The sequence below is a fragment of the Microcebus murinus genome, chromosome 14 (assembly GCF_040939455.1).
Source record: "Microcebus murinus isolate Inina chromosome 14, M.murinus_Inina_mat1.0, whole genome shotgun sequence".
NCBI lineage: Eukaryota > Metazoa > Chordata > Mammalia > Primates > Cheirogaleidae > Microcebus > Microcebus murinus.
The window spans coordinates 81,977,438-82,003,852 of record NC_134117.1 but is presented as its reverse complement, the minus strand read 5'-3'; the positions used below and the strand labels follow the sequence as shown (position 1 = coordinate 82,003,852).

The following is a 26,415-nucleotide window of genomic DNA, read 5'->3' as shown; positions in this document are numbered from 1 at the left end:
GGCTTCCTGGAAGCAGCCTCCACACCAAGCCCTTGGAAGGCCCAGGCGACGGAGGAGCCGGTCAGGCAGGGGCCGAGGACGGTGAGAGGCCGGGCGGGAAGGAGCATGTCAGGCAGGGGCAGAGGACGGTGACAGGCCGGGCGGGGAGGAGCCGGTCAGGCGGGGGCCCAGGACAGTGACGGGCCTGGCCGGGGAGGAGTGCGTCAGGCAGGGGCAGAGGAGACGGGCTGGGTAAGGGGTAGAGTGACAGTTAGGGCACAATTCACAATCGCAAAGACGTGGAAGCGACCCGAGTGCCCATCCATCCAGGAGTGCATTAATAAAATGTGGCGCGTGGACACCACGGAGTGCCATTCGGCTGTGAGGAGCAGCGGTGAGAGGGCGCCTCTCGTGTTCTCCTGGCCAGAGCTGGAACCCGTTCCAGTAAGCCAGGTATCCCAAGAATGGACACACGAGCACCACGTGAGCGCGCACACCAGCAAATTGGTACGAACGGATGGACACCTAAGTGGACGGAGAGGAATCACCTTCATCGGGTGGGTGTCGGGCGGGTGGGGGGAGGCGATGGGCATCCACATCCATTAGGAATGGGGTGGGTGCGCACCGACTGGGGGATGGGCGCACTTGAAGCTCTGACCCCAGGGGGGAGGCTTGGAGAGGGCAACTGTACCCGACCTTAACACTGGTACCCCCACAATACGCTGGAACAACATGAGAGGTATATGAATGAGAACACAGGGGGGAGGGGTGCACGGGCAACACATGTCACCTGAATACTTGTACTCCCATCATCTGCTTGAAAAGAGAGAGAAAAGAAAATGCAATCATAGAGGTAAGAGACACTTTTTAAAAATCATGAATCCGAAGAGAAAAGTAAAAGGAGGCCTGTGGAGCAGGTCTGGGTGTGACTCCGGATCCCCCAACATCAGGTGCCACCACCAAAGATTCCTGCGTGGAGCCCATAGAACCCCCAAAAGCAACGGGACGAGTTCTGGTCACATACTCCCTCAAAATGACATCCTGGCCTTCTTCTGGAACTCCCTCCCCTCTCAGACTCTCAAGGTTTTCTCCAGCGTGTCTGTTCCCACAGAGCAGACCTTTGGTCTGAGACCTGACAGTCCAGATGCCACGCATGCTGCCGCGTGGCGGCGGTGTCGCGGCTTGGGACAAGAGGAGGCCCCACGGTGCGGGCTGAGGCGCCAGGCAGCGCGGCGGGCGCTGAGGGTTGGGGTCACCCCCACCCCGGGCCGCCGCCGCGCTCCCAGAAAGGGGACAGAACAAGAGGCAAAAAAAAAAAAAAAAAAAAAAAGAAGCAGCCTGTGGCCCCCGGTATTCCCAGGCAGTCTCCCATCCAACTACTGACCGGGCCCGACCCTGCTTAGCTTCCGAGACCAGACGAGATCGGGGGCGTTCAGGGTAGTGTGGCCCTAGACGGCGGCGGAGGGCGCCCCTGCCCCGCTCAAGAAGCCGAGCCTCTCTGCGCTTTCCCCCCGCCGCCGCCGCCGCCGCCGCCGCCGCCGCCGCCGCCGCCTCCCGCCCCAGGCCCCGCGCCGGGCCGGGCCTGTTGAGTTCGCCGGCCGGGTCCCGTGGGCTCCCAGGGACGGGGGTGATGGGCGGGGCGGGGCGGGGGGCTGTCTCTCTATACACACACACACACACTCACACTCACTCACACTCACACAAGATGCGCCTCCACGGCTGGACTCGCCAAGGTGGAGCCCTCCCAGCCCCCCTCGTCTCCTCGCCCGGCCTCCTTCACCTACCCGCTGCCCACCCCCAGCGCGTCGCCGCCGCTGACGCTGACTGCGCACGCGCGCGCCCTTTGACCCCAGCCAGGGGCCGCCCTCCCCCACAACCCCTTTCAGCTGTGCCCCCCCTCGCCCTGTGGGTGGGCTGCCGCCTATTCCCCCGGGCCAGGGCTGGGGCACAGCGCAAGGGGGAGGGGAGCCAGTGTATGGGGCGTCTCTCTCTGGGGATGTGTCCCATGGGTGGGGTGGGGTGGCGTGGTTTGTGGGGCGCTGAAGAAATCAGTCCCCTCCATCTCCTACCTCTGGAAAACGCCCAAGCCCCTGGAGAACCGCCGGCACCGCTTCGTGGGGGCCGGGACCCTCCTCTGTGTCCTCCTGTGGCCCGGTCCAAGGGGCCTGGGCCTGGCCGGGGCTGCATTGGACCCCGACCACCCTGGCGTGTGGACTCGCTAAAAATCGGCCATTTGATATTGGATTCCAGCTTCATTGAGGTCATTTCACTAATGAGTGCACCGGAAAGAGTTTCCTAATCCATCTGTGAGGGTGGCAACTGAAAGAGAATTTGAAAGCTGACAGAATAGGCGAGGGAAGGCATAGGAGATTTCCACACCCAGCAAGGAAGCCTTTCCCGAAATGGAAGAAAGAAACGAGCAAACAGAGACACCGGTAGCCCGCCCGGAAAAGAGTCTGCCCCCGAGAGAAAGCACCCTGACCAGGTTCACCCGTGGGTGGGTGGCGAGCTAGCGGCGTTCAGAAGAGCGAGGCCCGCAGTCTGTGCGGAAGACACCTGCACTCGGGTGTGTGTGGCGGCCCGATTCACAAGCAGCTCTAGATGTTAAACCAAGGAGAAGCCAGGGAGTTCCCAAGGCCCCAGGTGTCCTCAGCCCACGACTGGCTGCTGTGGGAATGCGAAGCCCGGCTCCTTGTCTCAGAGCGGGGTTCCCAGGAGGATCAGGCTGAAGCTGGGACTTGGCCTCAAAGTGTCCCCTCGCATGGCCACCCCCTTCCCCTTCCTGCTCCTCTACTCCTGGTGCCCCTCCATCCAGGGGCCAGACCTTAAAGAGTCACCGCAAGAGAATCCTGGTCCCAAAGGAGCCTTCTGGGGGACCGGTGCTGAGAGAGGTTGTGGGCATGGCCCGCTGGGGCTCTGCCCGACCCAGGGCTGAGAGATGCCACCTCCCAGCTCTGGGTCCCTGCAGGAAGTGTTGGCAAGCACAGGGCCAGTCCCCCAAAGGCCCAGGTACAGGGAGCCCAGGCCAAGCAGCCTGTGGAAGAAGCCACTTGCCGTGCCACCCCGGGAACAGGACTGCAGGCCCCGGCCCTTCCCACCTCCTCCTCCTCCTCCTCCTCCCCCCCCCCCGCGCCCCCCCGGACATGGCACAGGGCTCAGAGACACCTCAGACTCTTGCTACCCAAGGTGCAAAGGGCATCAGTTGCTCCTCCAAACCCCCCCCCCCGCCCAGCAGACCACGTTGTCCAGCCAGCCCCCGGGCCTCCCTGGGGTGCCCAGCACAAAAGTGCAGACACCCACCGGACCCTCAGTCTCAGCTTTCGGATGTTTTTGCCACTCTAAGGACCCGCAGGCCCGCTGGGCCTTCGGGCAGGACAGAGAGCCCCGGGATCCGACGTGGAGAGCTGCGTGTACGTGTACGTACGTCCCCATCAGGAGGCGGTCCCCACCTCCGCGGCTCTCCCCTTGCGGGGAGCGGCAGCCCCAGCCGGCAGCCACAGGGCCTCAGGGAAGACACCAGGCTGGGCCCCCCGCGGCACAGCGGGGGCACGTCCCCCGCACTCGACTTAGGGAAGGCTGCTGGAGACTGCTGCGGCCACCCTGCTGCCGGGTTTCTGGAGGGCTTCCTGGAAGCAGCCTCCACACCAAGCCCTTGGAAGGCCCAGGCGACGGAGGAGCCGGTCAGGCAGGGGCCGAGGACGGTGAGAGGCCGGGCGGGAAGGAGCATGTCAGGCAGGGGCAGAGGACGGTGACAGGCCGGGCGGGGAGGAGCCGGTCAGGCGGGGGCCCAGGACAGTGACGGGCCTGGCCGGGGAGGAGTGCGTCAGGCAGGGGCAGAGGAGACGGGCTGGGTAAGGGGTAGGGTGACAGTTAGGGCACAATTCACAATCGCAAAGACGTGGAAGCGACCCGAGTGCCCATCCATCCAGGAGTGCATTAATAAAATGTGGCGCGTGGACACCACGGAGTGCCATTCGGCTGTGAGGAGCAGCGGTGAGAGGGCGCCTCTCGTGTTCTCCTGGCCAGAGCTGGAACCCGTTCCAGTAAGCCAGGTATCCCAAGAATGGACACACGAGCACCACGTGAGCGCGCTCACCAGCAAATTGGTACGAACGGATGGACACCTAAGTGGACGGAGAGGAATCACCTTCATCGGGTGGGTGTCGGGCGGGTGGGGGGAGGCGATGGGCATCCACATCCATTAGGAATGGGGTGGGTGCGCACCGACTGGGGGATGGGCGCACTTGAAGCTCTGACCCCAGGGGGGAGGCTTGGAGAGGGCAACTGTACCCGACCTTAACACTGGTACCCCCACAATACGCTGGAACAACATGAGAGGTATATGAATGAGAACACAGGGGGGAGGGGTGCACGGGCAACACATGTCACCTGAATAGTTGTACTCCCATCATCTGCTTGAAAAGAGAGAGAAAAGAAAATGCAATCATAGAGGTAAGAGACACTTTTTAAAAATCATGAATCCGAAGAGAAAAGTAAAAGGAGGCCTGTGGAGCAGGTCTGGGTGTGACTCCGGATCCCCCAACATCAGGTGCCACCACCAAAGATTCCTGCGTGGAGCCCATAGAACCCCCAAAAGCAACGGGACGAGTTCTGGTCACATACTCCCTCAAAATGACATCCTGGCCTTCTTCTGGAACTCCCTCCCCTCTCAGACTCTCAAGGTTTTCTCCAGCGTGTCGGTTCCCACAGAGCAGACCTTTGGTCTGAGACCTGACAGTCCAGATGCCACGCATGCTGCCGCGTGGCGGCGGTGTCGCGGCTTGGGACAAGAGGAGGCCCCACGGTGCGGGCTGAGGCGCCAGGCAGCGCGGCGGGCGCTGAGGGTTGGGGTCACCCCCACCCCGGGCCGCCGCCGCGCTCCCAGAAAGGGGACAGAACAAGAGGCAAAAAAAAAAAAAAAAAAAAAAGAAGCAGCCTGTGGCCCCCGGTATTCCCAGGCAGTCTCCCATCCAAGTACTGACCGGGCCCGACCCTGCTTAGCTTCCGAGACCAGACGAGATCGGGGGCGTTCAGGGTAGTGTGGCCCTAGACGGCGGCGGAGGGCGCCCCTGCCCCGCTCAAGAAGCCGAGCCTCTCTGCGCTTTCCCCCCGCCGCCGCCGCCGCCGCCGCCGCCGCCGCCGCCGCCGCCTCCCGCCCCAGGCCCCGCGCCGGGCCGGGCCTGTTGAGTTCGCCGGCCGGGTCCCGTGGGCTCCCAGGGACGGGGGTGATGGGCGGGGCGGGGCGGGGGGCTGTCTCTCTATACACACACACACACACTCACACTCACTCACACTCACACAAGATGCGCCTCCACGGCTGGACTCGCCAAGGTGGAGCCCTCCCAGCCCCCCTCGTCTCCTCGCCCGGCCTCCTTCACCTACCCGCTGCCCACCCCCAGCGCGTCGCCGCCGCTGACGCTGACTGCGCACGCGCGCGCCCTTTGACCCCAGCCAGGGGCCGCCCTCCCCCACAACCCCTTTCAGCTGTGCCCCCCCTCGCCCTGTGGGTGGGCTGCCGCCTATTCCCCCGGGCCAGGGCTGGGGCACAGCGCAAGGGGGAGGGGAGCCAGTGTATGGGGCGTCTCTCTCTGGGGATGTGTCCCATGGGTGGGGTGGGGTGGCGTGGTTTGTGGGGCGCTGAAGAAATCAGTCCCCTCCATCTCCTACCTCTGGAAAACGCCCAAGCCCCTGGAGAACCGCCGGCACCGCTTCGTGGGGGCCGGGACCCTCCTCTGTGTCCTCCTGTGGCCCGGTCCAAGGGGCCTGGGCCTGGCCGGGGCTGCATTGGACCCCGACCACCCTGGCGTGTGGACTCGCTAAAAATCGGCCATTTGATATTGGATTCCAGCTTCATTGAGGTCATTTCACTAATGAGTGCACCGGAAAGAGTTTCCTAATCCATCTGTGAGGGTGGCAACTGAAAGAGAATTTGAAAGCTGACAGAATAGGCGAGGGAAGGCATAGGAGATTTCCACACCCAGCAAGGAAGCCTTTCCCGAAATGGAAGAAAGAAACGAGCAAACAGAGACACCGGTAGCCCGCCCGGAAAAGAGTCTGCCCCCGAGAGAAAGCACCCTGACCAGGTTCACCCGTGGGTGGGTGGCGAGCTAGCGGCGTTCAGAAGAGCGAGGCCCGCAGTCTGTGCGGAAGACACCTGCGCTCGGGTGTGTGTGGCGGCCCGATTCACAAGCAGCTCTAGATGTTAAACCAAGGAGAAGCCAGGGAGTTCCCAAGGCCCCAGGTGTCCTCAGCCCACGACTGGCTGCTGTGGGAATGCGAAGCCCGGCTCCTTGTCTCAGAGCGGGGTTCCCAGGAGGATCAGGCTGAAGCTGGGACTTGGCCTCAAAGTGTCCCCTCGCATGGCCACCCCCTTCCCCTTCCTGCTCCTCTACTCCTGGTGCCCCTCCATCCAGGGGCCAGACCTTAAAGAGTCACCGCAAGAGAATCCTGGTCCCAAAGGAGCCTTCTGGGGGACCGGTGCTGAGAGAGGTTGTGGGCATGGCCCGCTGGGGCTCTGCCCGACCCAGGGCTGAGAGATGCCACCTCCCAGCTCTGGGTCCCTGCAGGAAGTGTTGGCAAGCACAGGGCCAGTCCCCCAAAGGCCCAGGTACAGGGAGCCCAGGCCAAGCAGCCTGTGGAAGAAGCCACTTGCCGTGCCACCCCGGGAACAGGACTGCAGGCCCCGGCCCTTCCCACCTCCTCCTCCTCCTCCTCCTCCCCCCCCCGCGCCCCCCCCGGACATGGCACAGGGCTCAGAGACACCTCAGACTCTTGCTACCCAAGGTGCAAAGGGCATCAGTTGCTCCTCCAAACCCCCCCCCGCCCAGCAGACCACGTTGTCCAGCCAGCCCCCGGGCCTCCCTGGGGTGCCCAGCACAAAAGTGCAGACACCCACCGGACCCTCAGTCTCAGCTTTCGGATGTTTTTGCCACTCTAAGGACCCGCAGGCCCGCTGGGCCTTCGGGCAGGACAGAGAGCCCCGGGATCCGACGTGGAGAGCTGCGTGTACGTACGTCCCCATCAGGAGGCGGTCCCCACCTCCGCGGCTCTCCCCTCGCGGGGAGCGGCAGCCCCAGCCGGCAGCCGCAGGGCCTCAGGGAAGACACCAGGCTGGGCCCCCCGCGGCACAGCGGGGGCACGTCCCCCGCACTCGACTTAGGGAAGGCTGCTGGAGACTGCTGCGGCCACCCTGCTGCCGGGTTTCTGGAGGGCTTCCTGGAAGCAGCCTCCACACCAAGCCCTTGGAAGGCCCAGGCGACGGAGGAGCCGGTCAGGCAGGGGCCGAGGACGGTGAGAGGCCGGGCGGGAAGGAGCATGTCAGGCAGGGGCAGAGGACGGTGACAGGCCGGGCGGGGAGGAGCCGGTCAGGCGGGGGCCCAGGACAGTGACGGGCCTGGCCGGGGAGGAGTGCGTCAGGCAGGGGCAGAGGAGACGGGCTGGGTAAGGGGTAGAGTGACAGTTAGGGCACAATTCACAATCGCAAAGACGTGGAAGCGACCCGAGTGCCCATCCATCCAGGAGTGCATTAATAAAATGTGGCGCGTGGACACCACGGAGTGCCATTCGGCTGTGAGGAGCAGCGGTGAGAGGGCGCCTCTCGTGTTCTCCTGGCCAGAGCTGGAACCCGTTCCAGTAAGCCAGGTATCCCAAGAATGGACACACGAGCACCACGTGAGCGCGCTCACCAGCAAATTGGTACGAACGGATGGACACCTAAGTGGACGGAGAGGAATCACCTTCATCGGGTGGGTGTCGGGCGGGTGGGGGGAGGCGATGGGCATCCACATCCATTAGGAATGGGGTGGGTGCGCACCGACTGGGGGATGGGCGCACTTGAAGCTCTGACCCCAGGGGGGAGGCTTGGAGAGGGCAACTGTACCCGACCTTAACACTGGTACCCCCACAATACGCTGGAACAACATGAGAGGTATATGAATGAGAACACAGGGGGGAGGGGTGCACGGGCAACACATGTCACCTGAATACTTGTACTCCCATCATCTGCTTGAAAAGAGAGAGAAAAGAAAATGCAATCATAGAGGTAAGAGACACTTTTTAAAAATCATGAATCCGAAGAGAAAAGTAAAAGGAGGCCTGTGGAGCAGGTCTGGGTGTGACTCCGGATCCCCCAACATCAGGTGCCACCACCAAAGATTCCTGCGTGGAGCCCATAGAACCCCCAAAAGCAACGGGACGAGTTCTGGTCACATACTCCCTCAAAATGACATCCTGGCCTTCTTCTGGAACTCCCTCCCCTCTCAGACTCTCAAGGTTTTCTCCAGCGTGTCTGTTCCCACAGAGCAGACCTTTGGTCTGAGACCTGACAGTCCAGATGCCACGCATGCTGCCGCGTGGCGGCGGTGTCGCGGCTTGGGACAAGAGGAGGCCCCACGGTGCGGGCTGAGGCGCCAGGCACCGCGGCGGGCGCTGAGGGTTGGGGTCACCCCCACCCCGGGCCGCCGCCGCGCTCCCAGAAAGGGGACAGAACAAGAGGCAAAAAAAAAAAAAAAAAAGAAGCAGCCTGTGGCCCCCGGTATTCCCAGGCGGTCTCCCATCCAAGTACTGACCGGGCCCGACCCTGCTTAGCTTCCGAGACCACACGAGATCGGGGGCGTTCAGGGTGGTGTGGCCCTAGACGGCGGCGGAGGGCGCCCCTGCCCCGCTCAAGAAGCCGAGCCTCTCTGCGCTTTCCCGCCGCCGCCGCCGCCGCCGCCGCCGCCGCCTCCCGCCCCAGGCCCCGCGCCGGGCCGGGCCTGTTGAGTTCGCCGGCCGGGTCCCGTGGGCTCCCAGGGACGGGGGTGATGGGCGGGGCGGGGCGGGGGGCTGTCTCTCTATACACACACACACACACTCACACTCACTCACACTCACACAAGATGCGCCTCCACGGCTGGACTCGCCAAGGTGGAGCCCTCCCAGCCCCCCTCGTCTCCTCGCCCGGCCTCCTTCACCTACCCGCTGCCCACCCCCAGCGCGTCGCCGCCGCTGACGCTGACTGCGCACGCGCGCGCCCTTTGACCCCAGCCAGGGGCCGCCCTCCCCCACAACCCCTTTCAGCTGTGCCCCCCCTCGCCCTGTGGGTGGGCTGCCGCCTATTCCCCCGGGCCAGGGCTGGGGCACAGCGCAAGGGGGAGGGGAGCCAGTGTATGGGGCGTCTCTCTCTGGGGATGTGTCCCATGGGTGGGGTGGGGTGGCGTGGTTTGTGGGGCGCTGAAGAAATCAGTCCCCTCCATCTCCTACCTCTGGAAAACGCCCAAGCCCGTGGAGAACCGCCGGCACCGCTTCGTGGGGGCCGGGACCCTCCTCTGTGTCCTCCTGTGGCCCGGTCCAAGGGGCCTGGGCCTGGCCGGGGCTGCATTGGACCCCGACCACCCTGGCGTGTGGACTCGCTAAAAATCGGCCATTAGATATTGGATTCCAGCTTCATTGAGGTCATTTCACTAATGAGTGCACCGGAAAGAGTTTCCTAATCCATCTGTGAGGGTGGCAACTGAAAGAGAATTTGAAAGCTGACAGAATAGGCGAGGGAAGGCATAGGAGATTTCCACACCCAGCAAGGAAGCCTTTCCCGAAATGGAAGAAAGAAACGAGCAAACAGAGACACCGGTAGCCCGCCCGGAAAAGAGTCTGCCCCCGAGAGAAAGCACCCTGACCAGGTTCACCCGTGGGTGGGTGGCGAGCTAGCGGCGTTCAGAAGAGCGAGGCCCGCAGTCTGTGCGGAAGACACCTGCACTCGGGTGTGTGTGGCGGCCCGATTCACAAGCAGCTCTAGATGTTAAACCAAGGAGAAGCCAGGGAGTTCCCAAGGCCCCAGGTGTCCTCAGCCCACGACTGGCTGCTGTGGGAATGCGAAGCCCGGCTCCTTGTCTCAGAGCGGGGTTCCCAGGAGGATCAGGCTGAAGCTGGGACTTGGCCTCAAAGTGTCCCCTCGCATGGCCACCCCCTTCCCCTTCCTGCTCCTCTACTCCTGGTGCCCCTCCATCCAGGGGCCAGACCTTAAAGAGTCACCGCAAGAGAATCCTGGTCCCAAAGGAGCCTTCTGGGGGACCGGTGCTGAGAGAGGTTGTGGGCATGGCCCGCTGGGTCTCTGCCCGACCCAGGGCTGAGAGATGCCACCTCCCAGCTCTGGGTCCCTGCAGGAAGTGTTGGCAAGCACAGGGCCAGTCCCCCAAAGGCCCAGGTGCAGGGAGCCCAGGCCAAGCAGCCTGTGGAAGAAGCCACTTGCCGTGCCACCCCGGGAACAGGACTGCAGGCCCCGGCCCTTCCCACCTCCTCCTCCTCCTCCTCCTCCCCCCCCCCGCGCCCCCCCCCCGGACATGGCACAGGGCTCAGAGACACCTCAGACTCTTGCTACCCAAGGTGCGAAGGGCATCAGTTGCTCCTCCAACCCCCCCCCGCCCAGCAGACCACGTTGTCCAGCCAGCCCCCGGGCCTCCCTGGGGTGCCCAGCACAAAAGTGCAGACACCCACCGGACCCTCAGTCTCAGCTTTCGGATGTTTTTGCCACTCTAAGGACCCGCAGGCCCGCTGGGCCTTCGGGCAGGACAGAGAGCCCCGGGATCCGACGTGGAGAGCTGCGTGTACGTACGTCCCCATCAGGAGGCGGTCCCCACCTCCGCGGCTCTCCCCTCGCGGGGAGCGGCAGCCCCAGCCGGCAGCCGCAGGGCATCAGGGAAGACACCAGGCTGGGCCCCCCGCGGCACAGCGGGGGCACGTCCCCCGCACTCGACTTAGGGAAGGCTGCTGGAGACTGCTGCGGCCACCCTGCTGCCGGGTTTCTGGAGGGCTTCCTGGAAGCAGCCTCCACACCAAGCCCTTGGAAGGCCCAGGCGACGGAGGAGCCGGTCAGGCAGGGGCCGAGGACGGTGAGAGGCCGGGCGGGAAGGAGCATGTCAGGCAGGGGCAGAGGACGGTGACAGGCCGGGCGGGGAGGAGCCGGTCAGGCGGGGGCCCAGGACAGTGACGGGCCTGGCCGGGGAGGAGTGCGTCAGGCAGGGGCAGAGGAGACGGGCTGGGTAAGGGGTAGAGTGACAGTTAGGGCACAATTCACAATCGCAAAGACGTGGAAGCGACCCGAGTGCCCATCCATCCAGGAGTGCATTAATAAAATGTGGCGCGTGGACACCACGGAGTGCCATTCGGCTGTGAGGAGCAGCGGTGAGAGGGCGCCTCTCGTGTTCTCCTGGCCAGAGCTGGAACCCGTTCCAGTAAGCCAGGTATCCCAAGAATGGACACACGAGCACCACGTGAGCGCGCTCACCAGCAAATTGGTACGAACGGATGGACACCTAAGTGGACGGAGAGGAATCACCTTCATCGGGTGGGTGTCGGGCGGGTGGGGGGAGGCGATGGGCATCCACATCCATTAGGAATGGGGTGGGTGCGCACCGACTGGGGGATGGGCGCACTTGAAGCTCTGACCCCAGGGGGGAGGCTTGGAGAGGGCAACTGTACCCGACCTTAACACTGGTACCCCCACAATACGCTGGAACAACATGAGAGGTATATGAATGAGAACACAGGGGGGAGGGGTGCACGGGCAACACATGTCACCTGAATACTTGTACTCCCATCATCTGCTTGAAAAGAGAGAGAAAAGAAAATGCAATCATAGAGGTAAGAGACACTTTTTAAAAATCATGAATCCGAAGAGAAAAGTAAAAGGAGGCCTGTGGAGCAGGTCTGGGTGTGACTCCGGATCCCCCAACATCAGGTGCCACCACCAAAGATTCCTGCGTGGAGCCCATAGAACCCCCAAAAGCAACGGGACGAGTTCTGGTCACATACTCCCTCAAAATGACATCCTGGCCTTCTTCTGGAACTCCCTCCCCTCTCAGACTCTCAAGGTTTTCTCCAGCGTGTCTGTTCCCACAGAGCAGACCTTTGGTCTGAGACCTGACAGTCCAGATGCCACGCATGCTGCCGCGTGGCGGCGGTGTCGCGGCTTGGGACAAGAGGAGGCCCCACGGTGCGGGCTGAGGCGCCAGGCAGCGCGGCGGGCGCTGAGGGTTGGGGTCACCCCCACCCCGGGCCGCCGCCGCGCTCCCAGAAAGGGGACAGAACAAGAGGCAAAAAAAAAAAAAAAAAAAAAAAAGAAGCAGCCTGTGGCCCCCGGTATTCCCAGGCAGTCTCCCATCCAAGTACTGACCGGGCCCGACCCTGCTTAGCTTCCGAGACCAGACGAGATCGGGGGCGTTCAGGGTGGTGTGGCCCTAGACGGCGGCGGAGGGCGCCCCTGCCCCGCTCAAGAAGCCGAGCCTCTCTGCGCTTTCCCGCCGCCGCCGCCGCCGCCTCCCGCCCCAGGCCCCGCGCCAGGCCGGGCCTGTTGAGTTCGCCGGCCGGGTCCCGTGGGCTCCCAGGGACGGGGGTGATGGGCGGGGCGGGGCGGGGGGCTGTCTCTCTATACACACACACACACACTCACACTCACTCACACTCACACAAGATGCGCCTCCACGGCTGGACTCGCCAAGGTGGAGCCCTCCCAGCCCCCCTCGTCTCCTCGCCTGGCCTCCTTCACCTACCCGCTGCCCACCCCCAGCGCGTCGCCGCCGCTGACGCTGACTGCGCACGCGCGCGCCCTTTGACCCCAGCCAGGGGCTGCCCTCCCCCACAACCCCTTTCAGCTGTGCCCCCCCTCGCCCTGTGGGTGGGCTGCCGCCTATTCCCCCGGGCCAGGGCTGGGGCACAGCGCAAGGGGGAGGGGAGCCAGTGTATGGGGCGTCTCTCTCTGGGGATGTGTCCCATGGGTGGGGTGGGGTGGCGTGGTTTGTGGGGCGCTGAAGAAATCAGTCCCCTCCATCTCCTACCTCTGGAAAACGCCCAAGCCCGTGGAGAACCGCCGGCACCGCTTCGTGGGGGCCGGGACCCTCCTCTGTGTCCTCCTGTGGCCCGGTCCAAGGGGCCTGGGCCTGGCCGGGGCTGCATTGGACCCCGACCACCCTGGCGTGTGGACTCGCTAAAAATCGGCCATTAGATATTGGATTCCAGCTTCATTGAGGTCATTTCACTAATGAGTGCACCGGAAAGAGTTTCCTAATCCATCTGTGAGGGTGGCAACTGAAAGAGAATTTGAAAGCTGACAGAATAGGCGAGGGAAGGCATAGGAGATTTCCACACCCAGCAAGGAAGCCTTTCCCGAAATGGAAGAAAGAAACGAGCAAACAGAGACACCGGTAGCCCGCCCGGAAAAGAGTCTGCCCCCGAGAGAAAGCACCCTGACCAGGTTCACCCGTGGGTGGGTGGCGAGCTAGCGGCGTTCAGAAGAGCGAGGCCCGCAGTCTGTGCGGAAGACACCTGCGCTCGGGTGTGTGTGGCGGCCCGATTCACAAGCAGCTCTAGATGTTAAACCAAGGAGAAGCCAGGGAGTTCCCAAGGCCCCAGGTGTCCTCAGCCCACGACTGGCTGCTGTGGGAATGCGAAGCCCGGCTCCTTGTCTCAGAGCGGGGTTCCCAGGAGGATCAGGCTGAAGCTGGGACTTGGCCTCAAAGTGTCCCCTCGCATGGCCACCCCCTTCCCCTTCCTGCTCCTCTACTCCTGGTGCCCCTCCATCCAGGGGCCAGACCTTAAAGAGTCACCGCAAGAGAATCCTGGTCCCAAAGGAGCCTTCTGGGGGACCGGTGCTGAGAGAGGTTGTGGGCATGGCCCGCTGGGGCTCTGCCCGACCCAGGGCTGAGAGATGCCACCTCCCAGCTCTGGGTCCCTGCAGGAAGTGTTGGCAAGCACAGGGCCAGTCCCCCAAAGGCCCAGGTGCAGGGAGCCCAGGCCAAGCAGCCTGTGGAAGAAGCCACTTGCCGTGCCACCCCGGGAACAGGACTGCAGGCCCCGGCCCTTCCCACCTCCTCCTCCTCCTCCTCCTCCCCCCCCCGCGCCCCGCCCCCGGACATGGCACAGGGCTCAGAGACACCTCAGACTCTTGCTACCCAAGGTGCGAAGGGCATCAGTTGCTCCTCCAACCCCCCCCCGCCCAGCAGACCACGTTGTCCAGCCAGCCCCCGGGCCTCCCTGGGGTGCCCAGCACAAAAGTGCAGACACCCACCGGACCCTCAGTCTCAGCTTTCGGATGTTTTTGCCACTCTAAGGACCCGCAGGCCCGCTGGGCCTTCGGGCAGGACAGAGAGCCCCGGGATCCGACGTGGAGAGCTGCGTGTACGTACGTCCCCATCAGGAGGCGGTCCCCACCTCCGCGGCTCTCCCCTCGCGGGGAGCGGCAGCCCCAGCCCGCAGCCGCAGGGCATCAGGGAAGACACCAGGCTGGGCCCCCCGCGGCACAGCGGGGGCACGTCCCCCGCACTCGACTTAGGGAAGGCTGCTGGAGACTGCTGCGGCCACCCTGCTGCCGGGTTTCTGGAGGGCTTCCTGGAAGCAGCCTCCACACCAAGCCCTTGGAAGGCCCAGGCGACGGAGGAGCCGGTCAGGCAGGGGCCGAGGACGGTGAGAGGCCGGGCGGGAAGGAGCATGTCAGGCAGGGGCAGAGGACGGTGACAGGCCGGGCGGGGAGGAGCCGGTCAGGCGGGGGCCCAGGACAGTGACGGGCCTGGCCGGGGAGGAGTGCGTCAGGCAGGGGCAGAGGAGACGGGCTGGGTAAGGGGTAGAGTGACAGTTAGGGCACAATTCACAATCGCAAAGACGTGGAAGCGACCCGAGTGCCCATCCATCCAGGAGTGCATTAATAAAATGTGGCGCGTGGACACCACGGAGTGCCATTCGGCTGTGAGGAGCAGCGGTGAGAGGGCGCCTCTCGTGTTCTCCTGGCCAGAGCTGGAACCCGTTCCAGTAAGCCAGGTATCCCAAGAATGGACACACGAGCACCACGTGAGCGCGCTCACCAGCAAATTGGTACGAACGGATGGACACCTAAGTGGACGGAGAGGAATCACCTTCATCGGGTGGGTGTCGGGCGGGTGGGGGGAGGCGATGGGCATCCACATCCATTAGGAATGGGGTGGGTGCGCACCGACTGGGGGATGGGCGCACTTGAAGCTCTGACCCCAGGGGGGAGGCTTGGAGAGGGCAACTGTACCCGACCTTAACACTGGTACCCCCACAATACGCTGGAACAACATGAGAGGTATATGAATGAGAACACAGGGGGGAGGGGTGCACGGGCAACACATGTCACCTGAATACTTGTACTCCCATCATCTGCTTGAAAAGAGAGAGAAAAGAAAATGCAATCATAGAGGTAAGAGACACTTTTTAAAAATCATGAATCCGAAGAGAAAAGTAAAAGGAGGCCTGTGGAGCAGGTCTGGGTGTGACTCCGGATCCCCCAACATCAGGTGCCACCACCAAAGATTCCTGCGTGGAGCCCATAGAACCCCCAAAAGCAACGGGACGAGTTCTGGTCACATACTCCCTCAAAATGACATCCTGGCCTTCTTCTGGAACTCCCTCCCCTCTCAGACTCTCAAGGTTTTCTCCAGCGTGTCTGTTCCCACAGAGCAGACCTTTGGTCTGAGACCTGACAGTCCAGATGCCACGCATGCTGCCGCGTGGCGGCGGTGTCGCGGCTTGGGACAAGAGGAGGCCCCACGGTGCGGGCTGAGGCGCCAGGCACCGCGGCGGGCGCTGAGGGTTGGGGTCACCCCCACCCCGGGCCGCCGCCGCGCTCCCAGAAAGGGGACAGAACAAGAGGCAAAAAAAAAAAAAAAAAAAAAGAAGCAGCCTGTGGCCCCCGGTATTCCCAGGCGGTCTCCCATCCAAGTACTGACCGGGCCCGACCCTGCTTAGCTTCCGAGACCAGACGAGATCGGGGGGCGTTCAGGGTGGTGTGGCCCTAGACGGCGGCGGAGGGCGCCCCTGCCCCGCTCAAGAAGCCGAGCCTCTCTGCGCTTTCCCCCCGCCGCCGCCGCCGCCGCCGCCGCCGCCGCCGCCGCCTCCCGCCCCAGGCCCCGCGCCGGGCCGGGCCTGTTGAGCTCGCCGGCCGGGTCCCGTGGGCTCCCAGGGACGGGGGTGATGGGCGGGGCGGGGCGGGGGGCTGTCTCTCTATACACACACACACACACTCACACTCACTCACACTCACACAAGATGCGCCTCCACGGCTGGACTCGCCAAGGTGGAGCCCTCCCAGCCCCCCTCGTCTCCTCGCCCGGCCTCCTTCACCTACCCGCTGCCCACCCCCAGCGCGTCGCCGCCGCTGACGCTGACTGCGCACGCGCGCGCCCTTTGACCCCAGCCAGGGGCCGCCCTCCCCCACAACCCCTTTCAGCTGTGCCCCCCCTCGCCCTGTGGGTGGGCTGCCGCCTATTCCCCCGGGCCAGGGCTGGGGCACAGCGCAAGGGGGAGGGGAGCCAGTGTATGGGGCGTCTCTCTCTGGGGATGTGTCCCATGGGTGGGGTGGGGTGGCGTGGTTTGTGGGGCGCTGAAGAAATCAGTCCCCTCCATCTCCTACCTCTGGAAAACGCCCAAGCCCCTGGAGAACCGCCGGCACCGCTTCGTGGGGGCCGGGACCCTCCTCTGTGTCCTCCTGTGGCCCGGTCCAAGGGGCCTGGGCCTGGCCGGGGCTGCATTGGACCCCGACCACCCTGGCGTGTGGACTCGCTAAAAATCGGCCATTTGATATTGGATTCCAGCTTCATTGAGGTCATTTCACTAATGAGTGCACCGGAAAGAGTTTCCTAATCCATCTGTGAGGGTGGCAACTGAAAGAGAATTTGAAAGCTGACAGAATAGGCGAGGGAAGGCATAGGAGATTTCCACACCCAGCAAGGAAGCCTTTCCCGAAATGGAAGAAAGAAACGAGCAAACAGAGACACCGGTAGCCCGCCCGGAAAAGAGTCTGCCCCCGAGAGAAAGCACCCTGACCAGGTTCACCCGTGGGTGGGTGGCGAGCTAGCGGCGTTCAGAAGAGCGAGGCCCGCAGTCTGTGCGGAAGACACCTGCACTCGGGTGTGTGTGGCGGCCCGATTCACAAGCAGCTCTAGATGTTAAACCAAGGAGAAGCCAGGGAGTTCCCAAGGCCCCAGGTGTCCTCAGCCCACGACTGGCTGCTGTGGGAATGCGAAGCCCGGCTCCTTGTCTCAGAGCGGGGTTCCCAGGAGGATCAGGCTGAAGCTGGGACTTGGCCTCAAAGTGTCCCCTCGCATGGCCACCCCCTTCCCCTTCCTGCTCCTCTACTCCTGGTGCCCCTCCATCCAGGGGCCAGACCTTAAAGAGTCACCGCAAGAGAATCCTGGTCCCAAAGGAGCCTTCTGGGGGACCGGTGCTGAGAGAGGTTGTGGGCATGGCCCGCTGGGGCTCTGCCCGACCCAGGGCTGAGAGATGCCACCTCCCAGCTCTGGGTCCCTGCAGGAAGTGTTGGCAAGCACAGGGCCAGTCCCCCAAAGGCCCAGGTGCAGGGAGCCCAGGCCAAGCAGCCTGTGGAAGAAGCCACTTGCCGTGCCACCCCGGGAACAGGACTGCAGGCCCCGGCCCTTCCCACCTCCTCCTCCTCCTCCTCCTCCCCCCCCCGCGCCCCCCCCGGACATGGCACAGGGCTCAGAGACACCTCAGACTCTTGCTACCCAAGGTGCAAAGGGCATCAGTTGCTCCTCCAAACCCCCCCCCCGCCCAGCAGACCACGTTGTCCAGCCAGCCCCCGGGCCTCCCTGGGGTGCCCAGCACAAAAGTGCAGACACCCACCGGACCCTCAGTCTCAGCTTTCGGATGTTTTTGCCACTCTAAGGACCCGCAGGCCCGCTGGGCCTTCGGGCAGGACAGAGAGCCCCGGGATCCGACGTGGAGAGCTGCGTGTACGTACGTCCCCATCAGGAGGCGGTCCCCACCTCCGCGGCTCTCCCCTCGCGGGGAGCGGCAGCCCCAGCCGGCAGCCGCAGGGCCTCAGGGAAGACACCAGGCTGGGCCCCCCGCGGCACAGCGAGGGCACGTCCCCCGCACTCGACTTAGGGAAGGCTGCTGGAGACTGCTGCGGCCACCCTGCTGCCGGGTTTCTGGAGGGCTTCCTGGAAGCAGCCTCCACACCAAGCCCTTGGAAGGCCCAGGCGACGGAGGAGCCGGTCAGGCAGGGGCCGAGGACGGTGAGAGGCCGGGCGGGAAGGAGCATGTCAGGCAGGGGCAGAGGACGGTGACAGGCCGGGCGGGGAGGAGCCGGTCAGGCGGGGGCCCAGGACAGTGACGGGCCTGGCCGGGGAGGAGTGCGTCAGGCAGGGGCAGAGGAGACGGGCTGGGTAAGGGGTAGAGTGACAGTTAGGGCACAATTCACAATCGCAAAGACGTGGAAGCGACCCGAGTGCCCATCCATCCAGGAGTGCATTAATAAAATGTGGCGCGTGGACACCACGGAGTGCCATTCGGCTGTGAGGAGCAGCGGTGAGAGGGCGCCTCTCGTGTTCTCCTGGCCAGAGCTGGAACCCGTTCCAGTAAGCCAGGTATCCCAAGAATGGACACACGAGCACCACGTGAGCGCGCACACCAGCAAATTGGTACGAACGGATGGACACCTAAGTGGACGGAGAGGAATCACCTTCATCGGGTGGGTGTCGGGCGGGTGGGGGGAGGCGATGGGCATCCACATCCATTAGGAATGGGGTGGGTGCGCACCGACTGGGGGATGGGCGCACTTGAAGCTCTGACCCCAGGGGGGAGGCTTGGAGAGGGCAACTGTACCCGACCTTAACACTGGTACCCCCACAATACGCTGGAACAACATGAGAGGTATATGAATGAGAACACAGGGGGGAGGGGTGCACGGGCAACACATGTCACCTGAATACTTGTTCTCCCATCATCTGCTTGAAAAGAGAGAGAAAAGAAAATGCAATCATAGAGGTAAGAGACACTTTTTAAAAATCATGAATCCGAAGAGAAAAGTAAAAGGAGGCCTGTGGAGCAGGTCTGGGTGTGACTCCGGATCCCCCAACATCAGGTGCCACCACCAAAGATTCCTGCGTGGAGCCCATAGAACCCCCAAAAGCAACGGGACGAGTTCTGGTCACATACTCCCTCAAAATGACATCCTGGCCTTCTTCTGGAACTCCCTCCCCTCTCAGACTCTCAAGGTTTTCTCCAGCGTGTCTGTTCCCACAGAGCAGACCTTTGGTCTGAGACCTGACAGTCCAGATGCCACGCATGCTGCCGCGTGGCGGCGGTGTCGCGGCTTGGGACAAGAGGAGGCCCCACGGTGCGGGCTGAGGCGCCAGGCAGCGCGGCGGGCGCTGAGGGTTGGGGTCACCCCCACCCCGGGCCGCCGCCGCGCTCCCAGAAAGGGGACAGAACAAGAGGCAAAAAAAAAAAAAAAAAAAAAAAGAAGCAGCCTGTGGCCCCCGGTATTCCCAGGCAGTCTCCCATCCAACTACTGACCGGGCCCGACCCTGCTTAGCTTCCGAGACCAGACGAGATCGGGGGCGTTCAGGGTAGTGTGGCCCTAGACGGCGGCGGAGGGCGCCCCTGCCCCGCTCAAGAAGCCGAGCCTCTCTGCGCTTTCCCCCCGCCGCCGCCGCCGCCGCCGCCGCCGCCGCCGCCGCCGCCTCCCGCCCCAGGCCCCGCGCCGGGCCGGGCCTGTTGAGTTCGCCGGCCGGGTCCCGTGGGCTCCCAGGGACGGGGGTGATGGGCGGGGCGGGGCGGGGGGCTGTCTCTCTATACACACACACACACACTCACACTCACTCACACTCACACAAGATGCGCCTCCACGGCTGGACTCGCCAAGGTGGAGCCCTCCCAGCCCCCCTCGTCTCCTCGCCCGGCCTCCTTCACCTACCCGCTGCCCACCCCCAGCGCGTCGCCGCCGCTGACGCTGACTGCGCACGCGCGCGCCCTTTGACCCCAGCCAGGGGCCGCCCTCCCCCACAACCCCTTTCAGCTGTGCCCCCCCTCGCCCTGTGGGTGGGCTGCCGCCTATTCCCCCGGGCCAGGGCTGGGGCACAGCGCAAGGGGGAGGGGAGCCAGTGTATGGGGCGTCTCTCTCTGGGGATGTGTCCCATGGGTGGGGTGGGGTGGCGTGGTTTGTGGGGCGCTGAAGAAATCAGTCCCCTCCATCTCCTACCTCTGGAAAACGCCCAAGCCCCTGGAGAACCGCCGGCACCGCTTCGTGGGGGCCGGGACCCTCCTCTGTGTCCTCCTGTGGCCCGGTCCAAGGGGCCTGGGCCTGGCCGGGGCTGCATTGGACCCCGACCACCCTGGCGTGTGGACTCGCTAAAAATCGGCCATTTGATATTGGATTCCAGCTTCATTGAGGTCATTTCACTAATGAGTGCACCGGAAAGAGTTTCCTAATCCATCTGTGAGGGTGGCAACTGAAAGAGAATTTGAAAGCTGACAGAATAGGCGAGGGAAGGCATAGGAGATTTCCACACCCAGCAAGGAAGCCTTTCCCGAAATGGAAGAAAGAAACGAGCAAACAGAGACACCGGTAGCCCGCCCGGAAAAGAGTCTGCCCCCGAGAGAAAGCACCCTGACCAGGTTCACCCGTGGGTGGGTGGCGAGCTAGCGGCGTTCAGAAGAGCGAGGCCCGCAGTCTGTGCGGAAGACACCTGCACTCGGGTGTGTGTGGCGGCCCGATTCACAAGCAGCTCTAGATGTTAAACCAAGGAGAAGCCAGGGAGTTCCCAAGGCCCCAGGTGTCCTCAGCCCACGACTGGCTGCTGTGGGAATGCGAAGCCCGGCTCCTTGTCTCAGAGCGGGGTTCCCAGGAGGATCAGGCTGAAGCTGGGACTTGGCCTCAAAGTGTCCCCTCGCATGGCCACCCCCTTCCCCTTCCTGCTCCTCTACTCCTGGTGCCCCTCCATCCAGGGGCCAGACCTTAAAGAGTCACCGCAAGAGAATCCTGGTCCCAAAGGAGCCTTCTGGGGGACCGGTGCTGAGAGAGGTTGTGGGCATGGCCCGCTGGGGCTCTGCCCGACCCAGGGCTGAGAGATGCCACCTCCCAGCTCTGGGTCCCTGCAGGAAGTGTTGGCAAGCACAGGGCCAGTCCCCCAAAGGCCCAGGTACAGGGAGCCCAGGCCAAGCAGCCTGTGGAAGAAGCCACTTGCCGTGCCACCCCGGGAACAGGACTGCAGGCCCCGGCCCTTCCCACCTCCTCCTCCTCCTCCTCCTCCCCCCCCCCCGCGCCCCCCCCGGACATGGCACAGGGCTCAGAGACACCTCAGACTCTTGCTACCCAAGGTGCAAAGGGCATCAGTTGCTCCTCCAAACCCCCCCCCCCGCCCAGCAGACCACGTTGTCCAGCCAGCCCCCGGGCCTCCCTGGGGTGCCCAGCACAAAAGTGCAGACACCCACCGGACCCTCAGTCTCAGCTTTCGGATGTTTTTGCCACTCTAAGGACCCGCAGGCCCGCTGGGCCTTCGGGCAGGACAGAGAGCCCCGGGATCCGACGTGGAGAGCTGCGTGTACGTGTACGTACGTCCCCATCAGGAGGCGGTCCCCACCTCCGCGGCTCTCCCCTTGCGGGGAGCGGCAGCCCCAGCCGGCAGCCACAGGGCCTCAGGGAAGACACCAGGCTGGGCCCCCCGCGGCACAGCGGGGGCACGTCCCCCGCACTCGACTTAGGGAAGGCTGCTGGAGACTGCTGCGGCCACCCTGCTGCCGGGTTTCTGGAGGGCTTCCTGGAAGCAGCCTCCACACCAAGCCCTTGGAAGGCCCAGGCGACGGAGGAGCCGGTCAGGCAGGGGCCGAGGACGGTGAGAGGCCGGGCGGGAAGGAGCATGTCAGGCAGGGGCAGAGGACGGTGACAGGCCGGGCGGGGAGGAGCCGGTCAGGCGGGGGCCCAGGACAGTGACGGGCCTGGCCGGGGAGGAGTGCGTCAGGCAGGGGCAGAGGAGACGGGCTGGGTAAGGGGTAGGGTGACAGTTAGGGCACAATTCACAATCGCAAAGACGTGGAAGCGACCCGAGTGCCCATCCATCCAGGAGTGCATTAATAAAATGTGGCGCGTGGACACCACGGAGTGCCATTCGGCTGTGAGGAGCAGCGGTGAGAGGGCGCCTCTCGTGTTCTCCTGGCCAGAGCTGGAACCCGTTCCAGTAAGCCAGGTATCCCAAGAATGGACACACGAGCACCACGTGAGCGCGCTCACCAGCAAATTGGTACGAACGGATGGACACCTAAGTGGACGGAGAGGAATCACCTTCATCGGGTGGGTGTCGGGCGGGTGGGGGGAGGCGATGGGCATCCACATCCATTAGGAATGGGGTGGGTGCGCACCGACTGGGGGATGGGCGCACTTGAAGCTCTGACCCCAGGGGGGAGGCTTGGAGAGGGCAACTGTACCCGACCTTAACACTGGTACCCCCACAATACGCTGGAACAACATGAGAGGTATATGAATGAGAACACAGGGGGGAGGGGTGCACGGGCAACACATGTCACCTGAATACTTGTACTCCCATCATCTGCTTGAAAAGAGAGAGAAAAGAAAATGCAATCATAGAGGTAAGAGACACTTTTTAAAAATCATGAATCCGAAGAGAAAAGTAAAAGGAGGCCTGTGGAGCAGGTCTGGGTGTGACTCCGGATCCCCCAACATCAGGTGCCACCACCAAAGATTCCTGCGTGGAGCCCATAGAACCCCCAAAAGCAACGGGACGAGTTCTGGTCACATACTCCCTCAAAATGACATCCTGGCCTTCTTCTGGAACTCCCTCCCCTCTCAGACTCTCAAGGTTTTCTCCAGCGTGTCGGTTCCCACAGAGCAGACCTTTGGTCTGAGACCTGACAGTCCAGATGCCACGCATGCTGCCGCGTGGCGGCGGTGTCGCGGCTTGGGACAAGAGGAGGCCCCACGGTGCGGGCTGAGGCGCCAGGCAGCGCGGCGGGCGCTGAGGGTTGGGGTCACCCCCACCCCGGGCCGCCGCCGCGCTCCCAGAAAGGGGACAGAACAAGAGGCAAAAAAAAAAAAAAAAAAAAAGAAGCAGCCTGTGGCCCCCGGTATTCCCAGGCAGTCTCCCATCCAAGTACTGACCGGGCCCGACCCTGCTTAGCTTCCGAGACCAGACGAGATCGGGGGCGTTCAGGGTGGTGTGGCCCTAGACGGCGGCGGAGGGCGCCCCTGCCCCGCTCAAGAAGCCGAGCCTCTCTGCGCTTTCCCCCCCGCCGCCGCCGCCGCCGCCGCCGCCGCCGCCGCCGCCTCCCGCCCCAGGCCCCGCGCCGGGCCGGGCCTGTTGAGTTCGCCGGCCGGGTCCCGTGGGCTCCCAGGGACGGGGGTGATGGGCGGGGCGGGGCGGGGGGCTGTCTCTCTATACACACACACACACACTCACACTCACTCACACTCACACAAGATGCGCCTCCACGGCTGGACTCGCCAAGGTGGAGCCCTCCCAGCCCCCCTCGTCTCCTCGCCCGGCCTCCTTCACCTACCCGCTGCCCACCCCCAGCGCGTCGCCGCCGCTGACGCTGACTGCGCACGCGCGCGCCCTTTGACCCCAGCCAGGGGCCGCCCTCCCCCACAACCCCTTTCAGCTGTGCCCCCCCTCGCCCTGTGGGTGGGCTGCCGCCTATTCCCCCGGGCCAGGGCTGGGGCACAGCGCAAGGGGGAGGGGAGCCAGTGTATGGGGCGTCTCTCTCTGGGGATGTGTCCCATGGGTGGGGTGGGGTGGCGTGGTTTGTGGGGCGCTGAAGAAATCAGTCCCCTCCATCTCCTACCTCTGGAAAACGCCCAAGCCCCTGGAGAACCGCCGGCACCGCTTCGTGGGGGCCGGGACCCTCCTCTGTGTCCTCCTGTGGCCCGGTCCAAGGGGCCTGGGCCTGGCCGGGGCTGCATTGGACCCCGACCACCCTGGCGTGTGGACTCGCTAAAAATCGGCCATTTGATATTGGATTCCAGCTTCATTGAGGTCATTTCACTAATGAGTGCACCGGAAAGAGTTTCCTAATCCATCTGTGAGGGTGGCAACTGAAAGAGAATTTGAAAGCTGACAGAATAGGCGAGGGAAGGCATAGGAGATTTCCACACCCAGCAAGGAAGCCTTTCCCGAAATGGAAGAAAGAAACGAGCAAACAGAGACACCGGTAGCCCGCCCGGAAAAGAGTCTGCCCCCGAGAGAAAGCACCCTGACCAGGTTCACCCGTGGGTGGGTGGCGAGCTAGCGGCGTTCAGAAGAGCGAGGCCCGCAGTCTGTGCGGAAGACACCTGCACTCGGGTGTGTGTGGCGGCCCGATTCACAAGCAGCTCTAGATGTTAAACCAAGGAGAAGCCAGGGAGTTCCCAAGGCCCCAGGTGTCCTCAGCCCACGACTGGCTGCTGTGGGAATGCGAAGCCCGGCTCCTTGTCTCAGAGCGGGGTTCCCAGGAGGATCAGGCTGAAGCTGGGACTTGGCCTCAAAGTGTCCCCTCGCATGGCCACCCCCTTCCCCTTCCTGCTCCTCTACTCCTGGTGCCCCTCCATCCAGGGGCCAGACCTTAAAGAGTCACCGCAAGAGAATCCTGGTCCCAAAGGAGCCTTCTGGGGGACCGGTGCTGAGAGAGGTTGTGGGCATGGCCCGCTGGGGCTCTGCCCGACCCAGGGCTGAGAGATGCCACCTCCCAGCTCTGGGTCCCTGCAGGAAGTGTTGGCAAGCACAGGGCCAGTCCCCCAAAGGCCCAGGTGCAGGGAGCCCAGGCCAAGCAGCCTGTGGAAGAAGCCACTTGCCGTGCCACCCCGGGAACAGGACTGCAGGCCCCGGCCCTTCCCACCTCCTCCTCCTCCTCCTCCTCCCCCCCCCGCGCCCCGCCCCCGGACATGGCACAGGGCTCAGAGACACCTCAGACTCTTGCTACCCAAGGTGCGAAGGGCATCAGTTGCTCCTCCAACCCCCCCCGCCCAGCAGACCACGTTGTCCAGCCAGCCCCCGGGCCTCCCTGGGGTGCCCAGCACAAAAGTGCAGACACCCACCGGACCCTCAGTCTCAGCTTTCGGATGTTTTTGCCACTCTAAGGACCCGCAGGCCCGCTGGGCCTTCGGGCAGGACAGAGAGCCCCGGGATCCGACGTGGAGAGCTGCGTGTACGTACGTCCCCATCAGGAGGCGGTCCCCACCTCCGCGGCTCTCCCCTCGCGGGGAGCGGCAGCCCCAGCCAGCAGCCGCAGGGCCTCAGGGAAGACACCAGGCTGGGCCCCCCGCGGCACAGCGGGGGCACGTCCCCCGCACTCGACTTAGGGAAGGCTGCTGGAGACTGCTGCGGCCACCCTGCTGCCGGGTTTCTGGAGGGCTTCCTGGAAGCAGCCTCCACACCAAGCCCTTGGAAGGCCCAGGCGACGGAGGAGCCGGTCAGGCAGGGGCCGAGGACGGTGAGAGGCCGGGCGGGAAGGAGCATGTCAGGCAGGGGCAGAGGACGGTGACAGGCCGGGCGGGGAGGAGCCGGTCAGGCGGGGGCCCAGGACAGTGACGGGCCTGGCCGGGGAGGAGTGCGTCAGGCAGGGGCAGAGGAGACGGGCTGGGTAAGGGGTAGAGTGACAGTTAGGGCACAATTCACAATCGCAAAGACGTGGAAGCGACCCGAGTGCCCATCCATCCAGGAGTGCATTAATAAAATGTGGCGCGTGGACACCACGGAGTGCCATTCGGCTGTGAGGAGCAGCGGTGAGAGGGCGCCTCTCGTGTTCTCCTGGCCAGAGCTGGAACCCGTTCCAGTAAGCCAGGTATCCCAAGAATGGACACACGAGCACCACGTGAGCGCGCTCACCAGCAAATTGGTACGAACGGATGGACACCTAAGTGGACGGAGAGGAATCACCTTCATCGGGTGGGTGTCGGGCGGGTGGGGGGAGGCGATGGGCATCCACATCCATTAGGAATGGGGTGGGTGCGCACCGACTGGGGGATGGGCGCACTTGAAGCTCTGACCCCAGGGGGGAGGCTTGGAGAGGGCAACTGTACCCGACCTTAACACTGGTACCCCCACAATACGCTGGAACAACATGAGAGGTATATGAATGAGAACACAGGGGGGAGGGGTGCACGGGCAACACATGTCACCTGAATACTTGTACTCCCATCATCTGCTTGAAAAGAGAGAGAAAAGAAAATGCAATCATAGAGGTAAGAGACACTTTTTAAAAATCATGAATCCGAAGAGAAAAGTAAAAGGAGGCCTGTGGAGCAGGTCTGGGTGTGACTCCGGATCCCCCAACATCAGGTGCCACCACCAAAGATTCCTGCGTGGAGCCCATAGAACCCCCAAAAGCAACGGGACGAGTTCTGGTCACATACTCCCTCAAAATGACATCCTGGCCTTCTTCTGGAACTCCCTCCCCTCTCAGACTCTCAAGGTTTTCTCCAGCGTGTCGGTTCCCACAGAGCAGACCTTTGGTCTGAGACCTGACAGTCCAGATGCCACGCATGCTGCCGCGTGGCGGCGGTGTCGCGATTTGGGACAAGAGGAGGCCCCACGGTGCGGGCTGGGGCGCCAGGCAGCTCGGCGGGCGCTGAGGGTTGGGGTCACCCCCACCCCGGGCCGCCGCCGCGCTCCCAGAAAGGGGACAGAACAAGAGGCAAAAAAAAAAAAAAAAAAAAGAAGC

At 63.8% G+C, this 26,415-nt stretch overlaps 7 pseudogenes; all 7 read right to left on the bottom strand.

Annotated features, from left to right (window-relative positions):
- Window positions 1–1,314: 1,314 nt before the first annotated feature.
- LOC142876310 (uncharacterized) lies at window positions 1,315–1,433 on the bottom strand (annotated as a pseudogene).
- A 3,479-nt stretch (window positions 1,434–4,912) lies between these two features.
- LOC142876284 (uncharacterized) lies at window positions 4,913–5,031 on the bottom strand (annotated as a pseudogene).
- A 3,466-nt stretch (window positions 5,032–8,497) lies between these two features.
- On the bottom strand, window positions 8,498–8,616 carry LOC142876024 (uncharacterized; annotated as a pseudogene).
- A 3,462-nt stretch (window positions 8,617–12,078) lies between these two features.
- LOC142876210 (uncharacterized) lies at window positions 12,079–12,197 on the bottom strand (annotated as a pseudogene).
- A 3,446-nt stretch (window positions 12,198–15,643) lies between these two features.
- LOC142876260 (uncharacterized) lies at window positions 15,644–15,763 on the bottom strand (annotated as a pseudogene).
- A 3,469-nt stretch (window positions 15,764–19,232) lies between these two features.
- LOC142876309 (uncharacterized) lies at window positions 19,233–19,351 on the bottom strand (annotated as a pseudogene).
- A 3,479-nt stretch (window positions 19,352–22,830) lies between these two features.
- On the bottom strand, window positions 22,831–22,949 carry LOC142876209 (uncharacterized; annotated as a pseudogene).
- Between the last annotated feature and the right edge of the window lie 3,466 nt (window positions 22,950–26,415).